We start from the raw sequence: 18,970 nt of genomic DNA, 5'->3' as shown, positions 1-18,970 counted from the left end.
ACTCAGTAAACTACTTAATTTATACGTACGTTCATTGGAATAACTCCAATGAAAAGTTACAGCAAGACGTTAATTGTTTCTTTTCCCACGGAAATCCACCTGTTTAGCATTTGCAGCATGTTTCATTTATTACCTTTTGCCACTCCAGGTGGACAGAAGTCATATTTCTCATCTATTTAGATGTAAACAAATCTCAAACTAGTTGATAGATTTCAACAAAGCCTGGTATATAATTAACATATGGCCCAAGGAAAATCTGATCAGTACTTTCAGATCCTATAGCCTTTTGAAAGAATCATTTCGGAAGATATGACAAATTGACTTTTTCCTTTTATATTGTTTATGGTCTCAGCTGATTTGATGCAATTGGCCACAACTGTCAAAACACAAACAGGGTTTTCCAGGTGTGAATTGGCCTGAAGCCATGGCAGTGAAGCTCTTAAAGTGTTGCACTTTTCAATGTTGCAGTTACTGGTTAGCTCAGTCAGCTACATGGCTTGATAAAAAATTAGAGGAAAACAAATTAAGCGTTTTGACTGTCTAAGAGCGAGACAACGGAAAGGTGGAAAACGAACTAAGGTTGGTCAGGTGAGGGATTTGACACATAACGTTTTGAGTGGGAATGAAGAATTCCCTCTTTCAGCTCTGGTAGTGAGGGGCTGAAGAAGCGGTGTTGGTCTCTTAGTGTTCAGCCAACCTTTCCCCAGTCCCAATCCAAAGAGGCATGCACATCCATCTCCTTTGACATGTTGACTGAACTTTACATTTACTTTTATTTTCCTTGTAACTAGATGAGCTGTTTTATTCTAACCCTTTCTCGGTTTTGTATTGCTGTGTCTTTGACAAATATCCCCCAATAGGTGAAGGATTCACTGCAGCCCAATGACTGGCTGGCTACTCCTGGTGCAGGACTACCTGGACTGCACTCCCTCCCTCTTCCCATAGATGATGCCTTCAACTTGTTCATAAGCGCAAACTTGGACCATTTGATATGACGTCTTGCAAAGGTGAGGGAAGGGGCATATAAGGGTTTCTCTCGCAAACAAAATGATTGGTGTGAATTGTATTTGTGCAAGGATGATTCAGTACTCTTTGTTAATTTGCATCAGAATATTGCCTTGTGCCTTTCTGAAGTAACTTTCATAAGTCCTCAACTGTAGCATATTCAGATACTTCAAAAATATTTAAAGTATGGAACAAACAGGCACACAAACTTGACCAGTTTTTCTGTAGTATGTAGTATTGTATCTGATTTTTGGTGTATTTTTACTACACTTTGTAAAGTGCACGGGTGTAATGAGTTTAAATTTTATGTGCAATGATGGTGAAATATTGCACTAAATACTTGCGACGTACATTCCACATGATGGCTAACTTTTGCTTGATCAAGATTTTGGAATTTTTTTTATACAAGTTATCTGCAACTATCAGAATTCTTCTCAATATAGCTCATCACTCGAAGATCGAGCCAAGTTGGTTGCAAGCATCAAATACTTTAACTGAACCCCATCCCATCCCATGGGTTAATGGAGAATAGTCACAATCTTGACAACTATTGATAACTGGATAAACTTGATTTTGGCTAGTTTGAAGTACTTAAGATGAGGAATGCATTTTGTTCTTAGTACATCACTAGTTTTTAAGCACTATTGTCTCTCACAGCCAGGAACCCAGATTCGATCCCAGCCTCAAGCGACTGCCTGTGTGGAATTTGCACATTCTCCTTGTGGCTGCATGGGTTTCCTCCCACACTCCAAAGACGTGCAGGTTAGGTGAACTGGCCACTCTAAATTGCCCATAGGTGTTCATGGATGTGTCAATTATGTGCATTACTCAGGGGAAAATATAGGGTAGGGGAATGGGTCTGGGTGGTTCACTCTTCAGATGATCGTTGTGGACTTGTTGGGCTGAAAGGTCTGTTTCCACACTGTAGGGATTCTAGGATTCAAAAACAGAAAGACTTCATATCCCATACCGGCTGAGGTCACCAAGGGTTCCAACCATCTCAAATCACCTTATGCCTGAGGCATTGTGACCTTCAGATTAAAATCATCACCACACCTGCTAGAATTCTTTGAGGAAGTAACAAGCATGTTAGACCAAGGAGTGCTGATGGATGTTATCTACCTGAACTTCAAAGGGGGCATTTGACAAGCTGCCACACAGGACTCTGAGTAAGATAAGGGCCCATGGCGTTAGAGGCAAGGTGTACTACAAGAATTCACTACAAGAGTATACAGGAAAGCCACACACACAGACCAAGTCCTAAACTACGAAAATAACCACCCCAACACACACAAACGAAGCTGCATCAGGACACTATTCAAAAGGGCCACAACACACTGCAGTACACCAGGATTGCAAAAAGAAGAAGAGGAACACCTATACAAGGTATTCGCCAAAAACGGATACCCGCGCAACTTCATCAGCAGAAGCCTAAGAGAAAGACCACGGAACGAGGACATACCACAACCAAAAGGACTAGCCACACTACCATACATCAGGAGCATCTCGGAACTGACTGCCAAACTACTGAGACCCCTAGGACTCATAACGGCACACAAACCAACAGCCACGCTCAGACAACAACTCACCAGAACGAAGGACCCGATACCCAACATGAGCAAGACGAATGTAGTGTACAAAATACCATGCAAAGACTGCACTAAACACTATATAGGACAAACAGGAAGACAGCTAGCAATCCGCATACACGAACGTCAACTGGCCACGAAAAGACACGACCAGCTATCCTTAGTATCCACACACGCAGACAACAAGCAACATGAATTCGACTGGGACAACACTACTATCATGGGGCAAGCCAGACAGAGAACAGCCAGGGAATTCCTAGAGGCATGGCATTCATCCACAAACTCCATCAACAAACACATCGACCTGGACCCAATATACCAACCACTACAGCGGACAGCTGAAACTGACAACCGGAAGCGGCAGGGACAGACCACTATAAACACCGGAGGAAACATCAAAGAAGCGCTTCGCAGGAGGCTCCCAAGCACTGATGATGTCGCCTAGCCAGGGGACGAACCGTTTGCAACAAAAACTTCCAGCTCGGCGAACAGAACCACAACAACGAGCACCCGAGCTACAAATCTTCGCACAAACTTTGAACATTTGCTGAAGATGTTTCACCCTGAGGGAGTGGTGAATCTATGGAATTCATTGACACAGAAAGCTGTGGAGGCCACGTCATTGAGTGCATTTGAGGCTGAGTTAGATAGACTCTTGACCGTCAAGAGCACCAAGGGTTACAGGGAAAAAGCAGGAGAATAGGGTTGAGAAACTTATCAGCCATGATTGAATGGTAGAGCAGACTCAATGGGCTGAATGGCCTGACTTATGCTCTTATGTCTCACAGTCTTATCTCTCTCCAATGAGAGAACAACCCTATGGTCCTCTAGGACTTTGATACTTCCGAATCAGGCACAGAAAGCCTCAAGGGACAGCTGGAGTATCGTAATAACAGTTAACAACTGAGTGGATATGCGCAGAGTGACCTCAACATATTATACCACATAGTCACACCTGATATTACCATTTTACTTCATTGGTTTCGTGCAATTCTGCAGCACTACAAAAGAAATATACTGCCGATTCACGTCGTTCTTAACCAGGAGAAACTCAGCTCATGGGACAGCACGTGTGTAAAGAAAAACAGAGTTAACGTTTCCAGTCCAGTGAACCTTTGTCGACTCATCCTCACGTTTTTTTGTTCACTAATCACAAGAATTCAAAACTCTGCAGTTAGAGTCACTGATTCCCCCCACCCACCGAAGCAAAGGTTTGCTACTCAGCTCCGCATTGGTTTTTAAAATATAACTTTGACGCATAAATATAAATTCTAATTAAAGGAGGACAGACAATATAATTGCAGCACCCACTTGATATGGACGACGTTGAGATCTTATCTCGGTGGTAACAGGAACTTTTAAGCAAATGATATAATTTCCCTCTACCGCCTTCAAAAATTTAAACCCACAAATCTGACCACTTGGTATTTTTGATACGTCTTACTTCCTAGTAACTATAAATTGATTATGTACAAATACTCACTTTGATTTAGAGAGGAATTTCTTTCGTAAGCTCTTCTTTGCATACAGACAGCCAGTGCTGTGCACTTGCTTGCACTGACCTCCGGTCAGAGACAGACCCTGCCATTTGTACCAACCACCAGGGACCGCATACCTGCGCAGTGCGCTCAAAACTCCAACTGCTGCCATGAGGCTAACTGGGAAAACTCAGGAAAAGGTTCAGCCTACATCCATAGATGCTCCTCCATCGTTGACTCTAGGGAAGCGAGAAGAAAAAAGGACATTTACTTCTAACCAGAACTCTCGTTATATCAAAAACACAAAAACTATCGCTGAACTGCTCTTCACCAAGGCACCCTGCCATTGCCACTCATGCGCAGTCTGGATCAGGTACATGGTCACATTGGTGCACGTGCGAGTAGCACCTCATGGGCACGCGGTTGGCGGTGCGCACGAGCCTTCTTAGCCGTTGGGTTTCCCAGCAAAGTGCAGAAACATGTTGGTGCTGAAAATTTGCAATGAAATCAGAAACGACGGTGTAAGAAACAAACTCAATAAAATTTTAGACAAGACCAACAAATCTGGAAACAAGACAATTTATTACGGACTTGCAAGTACGGGCTGCAACTGCACAAAGCAATTGAGCAAATTAGACTTGGGTTAGTTTACAATTATACCAAAGTCTGTGAGAAGATTTGTAGCTCGGGTGCTCGTTGTTGTGGTTCTGTTCGCCGAGCTGGGAATTTGTGTTGCAGATGTTTCGTCCCCTGACTAGGTGACATCCTCAGTGCTTGGGAGCCTCCTGTGAAGCGCTTCTGTGATCTTTCCTCCGGCATTTATAGTGGTTTGAATCTGCCACTTCCGGTTGTCAGTTCCAGCTGTCCGTTGCAGTGGTCGGTATATTGGGTCCAGGTCGATGTGCTTATTGATTGAATCTGTGGATGAGTGCCATGCCTCTAGGAATTCCCTGGCTGTTCTCTGTTTGACATGTCCTATAATAGTAGTGTTGTCCCAGTCGAATTCATGTTGCTTGTCATCTGCATGTGTGGCTACTAAGGATAGCTGGTCGTGTCGTTTCGTGGCTAGTTGGTGTTCATGGATGCAGATCGTTAGCTGTCTTCCTGTTTGTCCAATGTAGTGTTTTGTGCAGTCCTTGCATGGGACTTTGTACACTACATTGGTTTTGCTAATGCTGGGTATTGGGTCCTTTGTTCTGGTGAGTTGTTGTCTGAGAGTGGCTGTTGGTTTGTGTGCTGTTATGAGTCCTAGTGGTCTCATTGAGCTGAGTGAGGTCGCCTCTCCAGACTCCTAATTACCCAATCTCTCTTACTAGGCTATATAACTGCCCATCTTTGCTCCACCCTTGTTACTTCCCCTTCCCCATGTTGGCAACCTTCCTCCCTGTTAGTGCTGACATTTTCATTATTTTGTCGATAGTACATCAAGATATAGTTTAACATTTTGAATCAATACTGCTGGTACATTCCATTCTCCATACACTTCATCAATTTTGTATCATTTTTGTACAGCTCAGGCATTTTTGTTATCTCAGGTTTTTTGCTGAAAACCTATTTTAAAAGAGTTAACTTGACTCCAGAATTAGTATTTAATTGACCATAATTAAAAGTAAAGATACACTTCCCTAAGTACCTGCAGAGTTAATAGTTTTTCTGCTGGACCCCTTTTCTTCATGTTTTTATATATCTGCAAAAACAACACTTCTTTTCATTTCTAACAATGGGAAACACCAGCATCTGTAAAGAGTTATCGCATAATTTCAGACCAGACAGGAAATGTAATTTCAAAAAATTGCAAGGACCATGATATGTGACATAGTGACATAAAAGTCACCACCTTTTCTTCAGTCACACTCTGGGTAAAATAAAGTCAGTGTTGTGTGTTTGGTCAGTCAATTATGTCTGTGTAATGTACAGCAACATTCAGCACCAAATCTAGGCTATGTATACCTCTGTGATGTTATAACAATGGAAATGCTTTGTGTTAATTAAAGCTTAAGACATTTGTCTCAACAAGCACGTGATATTTATCATATACTTTACGTGAGCTAACATGTATGCCAGTCTCATATTAAAATAGTGCTTGACCCAAGAAACCATATCATGGTGACACATTATTTAACATTTCAGATCAATTTTTTTTATGAGAACTGGGGAAAGTTAAAGATCTAATAGACTTTGAGCAAGAGGTAAGGACAAAATGAAGATTTCTGATAAGGTGGAGGACAGGAGAGATTGAATGATAAAAAGAGTTACTTCCATGGGGTAGAAGGGAAATGTGGTAGGACAAGAACAGAAACAAAACAAAAGAATGTCTGGAGCGCGTGTGCTACTGCAATTAAAGGCTAAAGCTTTGTGGTTATGATTTGTTGTCATCACAGCCTCCATACCCACTTTGTTGGCCAGGAATCCACACTGAACACCAGTTCTCCAACTCTTCTTATGAGGATTATGACTTCACCGCTGACCATCAAGCCACCATTTTGAAAGCAGATGCTTCCCTCATTTCTTCATAAGCAAGTTTGAGGAACCAAATGGGCTCCTCCTGTTCCTATTTCTTATGATCTTTATGGGGTTCTGGAATTTTCCCTGAACAGCTTCTTCCTGCTTCCCAAGATCAATAACTAGCTCTGCTCTGGTGGACACAACCTTCCTGCCCCAGTAAATTAATTTCCTCCAATTTTGACTCCATTTATCTCTCTCCAAACTGTCTGCATTAGGGGATTGCAAGAGGAGAAGAGGGAGCTGTGGGGTCATGTAACTTACTATGTACATTTAACCCACTTCTAACTATCCCATATGCCGCACTTCTAAACATTTCTTACATTTTTGGCATAATAAAATTTATCAGTGTTGGGACCTTTGCTATTTGTGGTAAATATAAGTGATTTAAATTTGATTGCAGGATTATGTGAAATTTGTTGGAGTGTTAAATCGTGAAGAGGATCAACTTACATTGCAGGAATGTACAGATTGGTTGCTCAGATGGTCTGATCAATGGCAAATGGAATTTAATCAGGATAAGTCTGAGGTGATTCACTTCGGCAGGACAAATAAAGCAAGAGAATATATGATGAATGGTAGGACCTTGGATACACCTTGACATGCAGGTCTGTGGTCTTTTAATGTCGGACAAGTAAAGATATTGCCTTCATTAGGTGAGGCATAGCGTTTAAGAGTAGGTAGGGTGTACTGCAATTGGATAATAGTCATGATTCGGAGATGCCGGTGTTGGACTGGGGTGTACAAAGTTAAAAATCACACAACACCAGGTTATAGTCCAACTCGTGTGCTTCCAATTAAACCTGTTGGACTATAACCTGGTGTTGTGTGATTTTTAACTTTGCAATTGGATAAGGCATTGCTTTGGCAGAGACTACAATACTTTGTGCAGAGGGGAATCCATGTTATCAGAAGGATATGATGGCACGAGAGAGGATGCACAAGCAATTTACCAGAATGTTACTTAGACTGGACAGTTTTAATTATGAAGAGAAATTGTTTACCTGAGAACAGAGGAGACTGAGGGGAGCCACTATTGAGTTGTGCAAAATAATGGGAGGCATAGTTAGTATAGACAGAAAGGAACTTTTCCCCTTGGTGGAGGAATCAATTCCAGGGACATAGCGTTAAGGCAAGGGGCAGGAGGTTTAAAAGGACTGTGAGGAAAAATCTTTTCACCCAGGGCGTATTGGGAATCTGGAACTCAGTACTTCTAAGGGTGGAAGAGGCAGAAGCCCTCATAATTTCAAGAAATATTCAGATGTGTTGTTGCAGTGCCAAGACATTCAAGGCTACGGGCCAAGTGCTGGATTTTGGGATTAGAATAGCCAGATGCTTGTCTTTGACTGGCACAGATTCAATAGACAGAATGGCCTTTGTTCTGTGCTGTAGCCTTCTGTGACTCTATGACTGTTCCAAACCTGTTCTTTCCTGGGAAAGCCGTAGTTATACTTCATAATTTACTGTCTGTGAGGACATTTATGTATCACTATTGTATTGTGTTTTGACTAAAAATGTCATAAGAACAGCATTTTAAAAAAAAAATCATCTCCTGATGTGGGAATCTAGACAGTTGCTCTGGGAATAAGAGACCTCGAAAATTAGCTAGCTGCACTGTCCAAATATTGGGATCTGCCAATAACTGGCACTTTTGCCAGTATGTCCCACCATTTCAGATGTCTTTCTGGTTTGCATCAGGTGTTACAATGTTCACGAGAGGCCACAATTCATTACTGTTCCATAAAACAAAATTTAATTGAAACTGATAGTAAAATCAGCAAATTGTATTGCTTTCTCATCGAGCCTCAAAGGAGGAATGAATGTTGACCGGCCTGCATTGGAATATTGAACTACCAATAGACTTCAATAAAAAAGGCGGTTCCCAAGACTGGTTAAAAAAAATCCTTGTCAAGGTAACTGTTGATGAGAATGTATGATTCACATCAGTCCCAGTCTGGCATAAAATCAAAGCTGATGGTGATATTTCAGTGCAAAGCTTTTCCTGAGGAGAATTTTTTGATTTTATTGTCACATGTATTTTACAGTCAGAATGCAATAATACAGGGTGAAAAATTTTCATTTGTCGTCACTGTGAGATATTGTATTATAGGTCTCATTACTAACCCACTCACAAGTGCCTTGTTTATTCATTCGTAACTCCTTTCTTACCCACTCTCAAGCGAACACAGTGTACCCGTTTCATTCATTCATAACTCCCTACTATAATAAAATTTCATTTGTTCGTTCATAAAACCATGGTTATGTAGTATAATTTTACGATCATAAGATAGACCAAATTAAAACAACCCTTTCTAATCAAAATAACCCTTTCAAACCCATTACTGCATTTTCACACCTTATCAGTCATTGCTATAAGCAGTGTTTAGGCCTATTTACCTCTGAATAAGTGTAGCATATTCAGAACAATATCAAACCCACCATCAAGTCTCCACAAAACATTATAATATTAATTAGCCTTACCAACCGTCTCTCGGACCTGATAAGATTACAGAACACCAAACATTTCTCCCAATTAGTATGTACCTGTTAAATACCCTTCAACTGGGCTGTTATCTCATTAAGAAACCAACTGTCATAACAGCACTGATGTGAAATTGCATGAATGAATGAAACTCACACCAGCAAATAGTAAACAAATCTCACATCGGCTGTGGTAATCAGTTTAATATCCTTTATTCTTTTCTTAAATACAGGTACAATTTCTAACTTATTTAAAGCATGTCAGCCTGGTAAATGTTTTACTAATGTTGACTAACAGTTAAGACAAAAGGATTAATACCTCTTAATTATACAAGCAGACAGGACAGTCACACTTAATCCTATCAGGAGTAGCAGCTAGTATTTAGCACATGTTTTAATCAATCTCCTGTCTCCCAGGGCAGACGCCTGTCAAACCATTGTGTATTATAGATAAAACAATGTAACATCACAGTAATGGGAATTTTAATATATGTAAGAACTGGGCATAAAGAGGCTAGTGTAAGATCTGTATTTTGGGACTCTGTTGCCACCTTGAAATTATGCTTCTTGTGGTTGCTGAATAAAGAGGCTATTTTCTCCACTCACTGATTTCGATCATTATTTGAAGACGATCCCACACCACAAATCGGCGCCCTTTTAAATAATTTAAGAATAGGAACAAAAAAAATTTCAGAAAGGCACTGTGATCCACTTGCACAAGAAAGTTTTAATTGAAGAAATAGATCAAATAAGTGTGAAATTTGAGAATGGGGGACTATTGAAGAAAGAACTTTGCTTCTCTGGGATTTGTTCATATCCCACCTTGTCAACAGTGTAGTCTGTGTTATACAATCAACCAAAACCAACTTAGCAGTTATACCTGGCCTTATGAATGTAGTTCAGCCCTTGGAAATGTGCAAAAATGAACTTATCCAGGACAGCATCTGAAATATTTGCAACAACTGCAAACATCTGAAGATAAACAATTTCACTAAGGGCAGAAGTATGTGACCATCCTTGCAAGCAGTTGTGTCATAGCGTCATGGAAATGGAGAATGAATTTGATCCTAAAATTGTCAAAAAGTTAATTTCTAACATTGAATATCAAATGTACCAAGAGCAATTGCTTATGCAACAATAATGCCAAAGTTAATGGGGTACTGAAGATGCCAAGCTCAGGGATGAATCAAATTTTGATATTATACAACAAAGCTACTCATGTTGTATATTTTATGGACCCATGCAGAGACAACACGAGTTTCTATGAACATAAGTTTCATTTACTGTCCTTTAAAATACTTACATTACTGTTTTCTGAGACCCCCCCCCCCACCTCCCGCCGCCCCCCAATTAAGCATAAAGAGGATCAAGAGTAAACAGACCACAACATGATAATCAACCACTTAACAATTGAATACTACATTTTTTTCCCTTTGGAAAACTCAAATGCCTTATTTTAAACTAAACCATCGAAGGAACAGATATTTGTATATAAAGTTATTTCGTAGAATTCAGTTTGTCTAGTTTGACCAAGTACAGAAATAATATTTGTATCGAGACATCAAAGTTTCTGTTGTCTCTGTTGTGATGAGCAAATTTGAGGTTGGAGTTCTGTGTGATTGACTAATGAAAAAGATAGTCAACCTGATTGCAAGGGCCTGCAAGATATTCAATCTTGAAGTTAATACTGATGATCTTGATTCCATCGATCTGTCAATGACTAGATCTTGAAATGGCTTAACATTGTAGTCAGCACTTGATAATCGGTGCAGAGAGTGAATCTTCTACCAATGTGGTACATGTGCCAGCGTCGACAGGTGTACGTGTAAACTAATACTTCCTGCACTTCAGTAAAATATTTGCATTCAGTTTCTGACATCATATACGATGCGTAAGTGATTTTTTTTTGCTTCCTTTGTGTTCTGTGTTGGCACAGCTGCAAGCATATTTTCAGATGTACCAGTTGTGACAAACATTTCCACTGGTGAAGAACTGTGAGGACTGGGATGCAGATACAGCCTTCACCTTTAATGTGCCAAATATGCTAGTTGTGCAATTGTTAATTCCCATAAGGTGTCTTTGCACGGTAGCTTCTGATGAGTCTCCACGATCTCTGAGGATTTGGAAGGAATTTATGACAGAAGTGGCACTGTGGTTAACACTGCTGCCTCACAGCGCCAGAGACCCGGGTTCAATTCCCGCCTCAGGCGACTGACTGTGTGGAGTTTGCACATTCTCTCCGTGTCTGTGTGGGTTTGCTCCGGTTTCCTCCCACAGTCCAAAAATGTGCATGTTAGGTGAATTGGCCATGCTAAATTGCCCGTAGTGTTGAGTGTAGGGGAATGGGTTTGGGTGGGTTGCACTTCGGTAGGTTAGTGTGGACTTGTTGGGCCGAAGGGCCTGTTTCCACACTGGAGGTAATCGAAAAAAAAGTTTTCGTATCCTATGACAAAATTAGCTCCAACACTTCATGTTGAAATCCTTCAAAATCATTCTGATCACTATCTGAATCACCAAACAATTCATCCCAATTTTAGTTTTCCATTGTTCATTACTAGATTCTGTGAGTTTGAATACAGGCAGTCTTCACTGTGCTTAATTGGTTCAGAAAATAAATTTTTGAAACATTGCTAGGCAATTACCATCTCCAGTAAGAGACAATCTAACCACCACTCTTTGACATTTGATGGTGTTACCATCACTGAATCCCTCACTATCAATATCCTGGGGATTGCTGTTGACCAGAAACTCAACTGGACTCACCATAAAACTCCATTGGCCATGTTAACAGGTCAGAGGTTAGGAATACAGCAGCAAATAACTCACCTCCTGACTCCCCAGAGCTTGCCCACCATCTACAAGGCACAGGTCAGGAACATGATGCAATTCTCATCACTTGCCTGGATGAGTGTAGCTCCAACAACACTCAGTAAGTTTGACATCATCCAGGACAAAGCATCCTACTTGATTGGCACCATATCCACAAGCATCCACTCCCTCGTCCACTGATTCCCAGTAACAGCAATGTACTATCACCAAGATATCTTGTAGAAATTCTCTAAAGATTCTTAGACAGTAGATTCCAAAGCCAAAACCACTTCCATCGAGAAGGGCAAGGGCAGCAGATATACAGGAACAGTACCACTTGCAAGGTCCCCTCCAAGACATTCACTTCCTGACTTGGAAATATATTGCCATTCCTTCACTGTCCCACCAAAGTCCCGAAATTCTCTGCTTAATGGTATTGTGAGTCAATCTATAGCATGTGGACTATGGTTGTTCAAGAAGGCAGCTTCCCACCAACTTCTCATGGGTAACTACGGATGGTCAGTAAATGCTGGCCAAGTGGCAACTCTTACATTCAACAAGAGAATAAAAAGATTGGGTGTAGACATAGCTAAGAAAACAAGCTGTTGAAAGAGATGGAACCCAGAGCTGAAGTGTGGAGAAATCATTTTAAAGCACTGCAAGTAGTAATGATGATCTCTGCATGGTTAAGAATGAATTTAGAGTCATAGAGTCACAGAGAAGTACAGCATGAAAACAGACCCTTCGGTCCAACCCGTCCATGCCGACCAGATATACCAACCCAATCTAGTCCCACCTGCCAGCACCTGGCCCATTTCCCTCCAAACCCTTCCTATTCATATACCCATCCAAATGCCTCTTAAATGTTGCAATTGTACCAGCCTCCACCACATCCTCTGGCAGTTCATTCCATACACGTACCACCCTCTGCGTGAAAAAGTTGCCCCTTTTGTAAACCTCTATAAGGTCACCCCTCAGCCTCCGACACTCCAGGGAAAACAGTCCCAGCCTGTTCAACCTCTCCCTGGAGCTCAAATCCTCCAACCCTGGCAACATCCTTGTAAATCTTTTCTGAACCCTTTCAAGTTTCACAACATATTTCTGATAGGAAGGAGGCCAGAATTGCATGCAATATTCCAACAGTGGCCTAACCAATGTCCTGTAAAGCTGCAACATGACCTCCCAACTCCTGTACTCAATACTCTGACCAATAAAGGAAATCATACCAAACGTCTTCTTCACTATCCTATATACTTGCGACTCCACTTTCAAGGAGCTATGAACCTGCACTCCAAGGTCTCTTTGTTCAGCAACACTCCCTAGGACCTTACCATTAAGTGTATAAATCTGCTAAGATTTGCTGTCCCAAAATGCAGCACCTCGCATTTGTGTCAAATATTGTTAGTGCCACTGTTCACTCTAGCCAGGGTTGTCATGACTTTAACGTTGTGTTTCGGCTTTGCTCCAGACTGTGATCACAACTTAAACTGATCGATGAAGGAGTTTTTATTCAAGGCATCCAGTAGGGATCAGAATGGCTGAACTCAATATTGGTTCCAAAGACTTCAGAAAGCAGAAAAATGGAAGTGAGGCTTTGTTTTAATATTTCAAGGAGCATAACAAATGTACAATTATTTTAAATGAACTATACTTTGTGAATAAAAGCAAATTACTGCAGATGCTGGCATCTGAAACCAAAAGAGAAAATGCTGGAAAATCTCAGCAGGTCTGGCAGCATCAAAGGTCAGTTAGACTCGAAACATCAGCTCTTTTCTCTCCTTACAGGTGCTGCCAGACCTGCTGAGCATTTCCAGCATTTTCTCTTATATTTTGTGAATTTTGTTTACTTGTTTGCTCTGTTGTTAAATCATTTATTTTCAGTTATCTGGGAGCATGCATCTTTTGGAGGGTAAATGTTCATTATTGAGGAGAGTCAGATGGTGGCTAATGTTCCCTCTAAGTTTTCTTTATTTTCGCAGGCTCAAAGCTCCTCTGAACACTGTGTTGAAATTTATGGAGTGAGAGGGGCAGCTATGGTACATATTGTTTCCCAAATTCAGAAGTAAAGTCAGTCCCAAATGGACATTTTATAGAGGCCAGCCCACAGCCAAAATTGACAACCTTAGCGATATGACGATAGATATTTCCAACCCTTAGCACAAGGATGTTCTAACTTCAAGAGCCATCCAGTTCCAACAATGCCAGAATGTGGCAATGGAAACCTTTTGAGGCTATAAGCAAACCCACAGAGATTGTCAGTTGGATCTCGCTAGGACCCTGGCATTTTTGGCAGGGAGCTTGCAAGGAGCCTAAGGAGCAGGATGAGGCATAGGATTTGGTGGTCAGATGAGAAGTGGCAAACAGCAGTTACGTCGGAATGTGCTCCTGACACATACAGGGTGCATGTACCATCTTTCATATACGTTTATGTAGGTATATTGGACTATCATTTTAAGAGTCCAATCATGTAATGTTCTATGCCTATATGCATCATGTTACTGCAATCCAAAAATGTTTGGTGGGCAGAAGCCAAATTCAAAGGGCTGAGAAATGATCAATGATTCTTTCAATTTCTGTGAACCATTGTATATATGATTGCAAATACTGTACATGTTTTCATTGCATTTCATTATTTATTGTGTGTTTATCTAAGTTTGTTGGACTATCCCTTTAAGCATCTGACATCGACATTTTGGAGGAAAGCACCTTAATATGAGCCTTGCCTGCAGAGTGGTCACATTGTAATATAAAGCTTCTGCTGTTGTGAAACACTTTGGCCTTCCATCCTTCTTGGAATGTTGACACTACTACCTCCCACTTCCTTCCCACCTTTCAATCAGCTGAATTAAAAAAGTGCTTTTAAACTCCTACCTGTCTGCGATAGCTACAATATTATAGCACGGCAATGTAATATTGCGATCATTTGGCTTGTTAAGAATTTCAATTTCCATTCGTTACTTTTGAAAACATGATTGGTGGGTAGGTTGTCGGTTTCAGCACCCACCAGCCTATGGGGGTTTGTCATGGATGGATGGGAAGGCAGTGGACTAGCCACCTGACACTTCAAATGAAAACATGTCCAGCAGAGAGCCATAAAATTCAGCCATATATTTTTGACTGTAAACAGTTTTCATTTTAAAAGAAAAGCAATATATTGAGAATGATGGAAATCTGAAATAAGAAATGCTGGAGAAACTCCAGAACAAGAGAACGAGAAGAAGAGTCATTGGATTCAAAATGTTTACTCTTATTCTCGTTCCACAGATGCCTCCAAACTTGCTAAGCTTATTCACATTTTCTGTTATTATTCCATTTTAAAGATCATGACTTATGCTGGAAATTTCTCCTGAAGAAATTGTGAGCTGTCTGTCTGTTTCAGTTTTCTGACTGCATGGCTGCACACGTGTGTATCTGAGAGAGAACATAGTGATGGATTGTGATACTTTTTAAATCTAGAATACGGTGGCCAGGCTATTTCTTATCAGAAACCCTGGCTATAACTTAGATCTATTTAGATACTAGGCATGTTATGGTACATTGTACTCCTCTACATTGGGGAGACAGGCCGCCTACTTGCGGAACGTTTCAGGGAACATCTCTGGGACACCCGCACCAACCAACCCGACTGCCCCGTGGCTGAACACTTTAGCTCCCCCTCCCACTCCGCCAATGACATGCAGGTCCTTGGCCGCCTCCATCGCCAGACCCTGGCCACACGACGCCTGGAGGAAGAGCACCTCATCTTCCGCCTAGGAACCCTCCAACCACAAGGGATGAATATAGCTTTCTCCAGCTTCCTCATTTCGCCTCCCCCCCACCTTATCTCAGTCCCAACTTTCGGATTCAGCACCGCCCTCTTGACCTGCAATCTTCTTCCCGACCTCTCCGCCCCCCACCTCGTCTCCGGCCTATCACCCTCACCTCCTTCCACCTATCGTATTCCAAGCGCCCCTCCCCCAAATTCCCTCCCCCCTACCTTTTATCTCAGCCCACTTGGCACACCAGCCTCATTCCTGAAGAAGGGCTTCTGCCCGAAACGTCGATTCTCCTGTTTCTCGGATGCTGCCTGGCCTGCTGTGTTTTTCCAGCACCACATTTTTCAACTCTGGTACTCCAGCATCTGCAGTCCTCACTTTCTCCTATATTATGGTACATTCTGACTTGGGGACATGGAAATTATTTGCAAAAATAGTGTTTGATCCAGAACCTGAGCAAGACATGTAGTGGAACCCCAAATTAGTGGAATTACTCTACATATGCAGGTTTGCTTGTAGAATTCTAAAACCTACAGTGTGAAAGGTGTCAATTTTGCGTGCTGTGCCTCTGTTTGCTTTTTGTACTGACTTCCAAATCCCCTATTTATGTGTATAACCTTGAAAAGAGGTTGTGTTCGCCGAGCTGGGAATTTGTGTTGCAGACGTTTCGTCCCCTGTCTAGGTGACATCCTCAGTGCTTGGGAGCCTCCTGTGAAGCGCTTCTGTGATCTTTCCTCCGGCATTTGTAGTGGTTTGAATCTGCCGCTTCCGGTTGTCAGTTCCAGCTGTCCACTGCAGTGGTCGGTATATTGGGTCCAGGTCGATGTGCTTATTGGTTGAATCTGTGGATGAGTGCCATGCCTCTAGGAATTCCCTGGCTGTTCTCTGTTTGGCTTGTCCTATAATAGGAGTGTTGTCCCAGTCGAATTCGAACAGAGAACAGCCAGGGAATTCCTAGAGGTCTGGCACTCATTCACAGATTCAATCAATAAGCACATCGACGTGGACCCAATATACCGGCGACCGCAACGGAGAGCTGGAACTGACAACCGGAAGCGGCAGATTCAAACCACTACAAATGCCGGAGGAAAGATCACAGAAGCGCTTCACAGGAGGCTCCCAATCACTGAGGATGTCACCTAGACAGGGGACGAAACGTCTGCAACACAAATTCCCAGCTCGGTGAACAGAACCACAACAATGAGCACCCGAGCTACAAATCTTCTCACAAACTTTGAACCTTGAAAAGACCTAATCCTGGAGTACATTTTTAAATTATTTATGGAATCAACTTCTGCTATCTTTTCATGTTGAGCATTCCAGAGGTTATTGAATCTAAATTTTAAAAAAATCCTACATTTTCCATCTCGATCTTTTGCCAATGATTTTTAAATCTGTAACTTCTGGTTTTTGATCCCCTCACCAGGAGGACTGGTTCTGTCAAATCTCCTCATTTTGAAAACCTTGAATAGGCCATCTCTGAACCTTCTCTTGGATCAAGGATCAGTCTGTTTTTTCCAGCCTCTCCTCATGATCGATGTGCTTATCCTTGGTAAACCTTTGGACCCTTCCGGAGGCTTTCTCAAATAGAACAGAATCAAATAGCAATTTATTGTCACTTGTATTTATGAAAATACAGTGAGATGTGTATAATTCAGTTTGGCACCATTTTAATTACAGAAATTTTAAAAACTAAGTTCATCTTTTGTTCCCTCCACAGCTGTATGATGAATCCTTATCACTGCATATCATGTTGTATGAGCTAACAGGATTTGGGTCCCTATAACTCTGCTACTACCATATTTTAGGTAGGGATCCACAAATCTGTTTTGTTCAGAATCACAGAATTCTTACAGTGTGGAAAGAGGTCATTTGTTGAGTCCACACCAACCCTCTGAAGAGCATCCCACCCATACATAGCCCCTTACCCTATCTCTGTAACTTCATATTTACCATGGCCAATCAATTTTTGACTGTGGAAGGAAACCAGATTGGTTGAAATTCACACAGATTCTGGAGAATGTGCAAACTCCACACCGTGACCCAAGGTGAACCCGGGTTCCTGGCGCTGTGAGACAGCAGTATTAACTACTGTGCCTCTGTGCCGCCCAGCTTTGTTCAAAGCGTCTCTGGAAAACCAATAGGTAGACCAATAAGAAGTGGCTCTTATCTCTAACAAGGTATACTCAAATGTAGTATCGCCATCAGATACACCCCTGAGAAGGAATATCTGTGAAGCTCTGAGAATGTACTGTCAAAATGTTCCTCCCATCTTCCACAAGTGCAGATACGTTCACTTGGGTGTGTAATCTATCCTGAATAGGCTCAGGGACAACTGCTGGTGAGCTTGGCACAGACATGGGCCTTATAGCTAGTGGATGAAATCATGACCAAGCTCTCAAAAACCCAGAGGATATTTGGAGAACAGATCCCTGCTGAGCACACGATGATGATGAGTCTCTGGATGTGGACATGAACGAACCAATCGAACGCATGAGAAGCAGAGGAATGTTAGGCAGAGGTGTCAGAGATTACGTGTAGACTGGAACAAGATGCCTCGGAGTCTGGCCAAGGTCTGTCTGACCTATAGTTCTGGCATGGCAGCCTCCATAGTGACGGCCGCTGCCCTAGGAAGTTAGGTCCAAGCAAACAAAGGGAACTTCAATCTATTATTCAAGCTACAGGTGCATGGATGAATTCATTCAATGGCAAGGTGAGGCCTCCCTGCAAGTGCTACATCCCTTCAAAGTGTGAAGGTGGTGCCATTGTGCCCCGACAGGGAGGAGGTCTGACAGCCAGACATCCAAGAATTGTTATCCTAGGATACTTCGGCAGTGAAATGCCTCTCCACTTTCATCTGCCTGTGACCTAATAACCTCAAGGAGGGTAGGCCAAGAAGATTACACTTGTGCAGGCATCCCACAGCAGGCCTCACTGCTCTAGCTCCTAAACGACCAGAATTCTCCCACCAAAATCACCTGAGGCATTCTGTCAAAGTGGTCAGCAGGCTTCCTCAAGCTTAGCTGCAGCTGTCAAGGTAGCACCCAGCTGTCGCAGTAAGAAAAGAAAGAATAAAGAACATTAACATTTCTTTTGGATGTGCAGCTGTCTATGTTATGTGGAACCAAGTATTTCACAAACATAGCACTTTGCACTACATTAATGAAGTTTCTTTCTCACTGTTAAGGCTTCTAAAAGTTTCTGTTATGTGCAAGCTGGATTAGCCATGGAAAATGTTGGATTGCAGTGATAGGGTAGGGGATTGGGTCTGGAAGGGATGATGTTCAGAGGGGCAATGTGGACTTGATGGACTGAATGGCCTGCTTCCCCACTGCTGAGATTCTGATTCTAT

General features: G+C 42.0%; 1 protein-coding gene across 1 annotated transcript in view; it reads right to left on the bottom strand.

Moving 5' to 3' along the window:
- Positions 1-9,263: 9,263 nt before the first annotated feature.
- Positions 9,264-18,970, bottom strand: part of LOC148141155 (uncharacterized) — a 29,673-nt gene continuing 19,966 nt past the window's right edge. Inside the window, exon 6 of the mRNA XM_087978463.1 lies at positions 9,264-9,709. The gene's annotated coding sequence lies outside the window, so the exon portion shown is untranslated. The remainder of the gene's footprint in view (positions 9,710-18,970) is intronic.

Source organism: Chiloscyllium plagiosum, unplaced genomic scaffold (genome assembly GCF_037043375.1).
Source record: "Chiloscyllium plagiosum isolate Xiang-an unplaced genomic scaffold, Cpla_swu_hap1 HiC_scaffold_34, whole genome shotgun sequence".
NCBI classification, from domain to species: domain Eukaryota; kingdom Metazoa; phylum Chordata; class Chondrichthyes; order Orectolobiformes; family Hemiscylliidae; genus Chiloscyllium; species Chiloscyllium plagiosum.
This window is presented reverse-complemented; position numbering and strand designations above follow the sequence as displayed.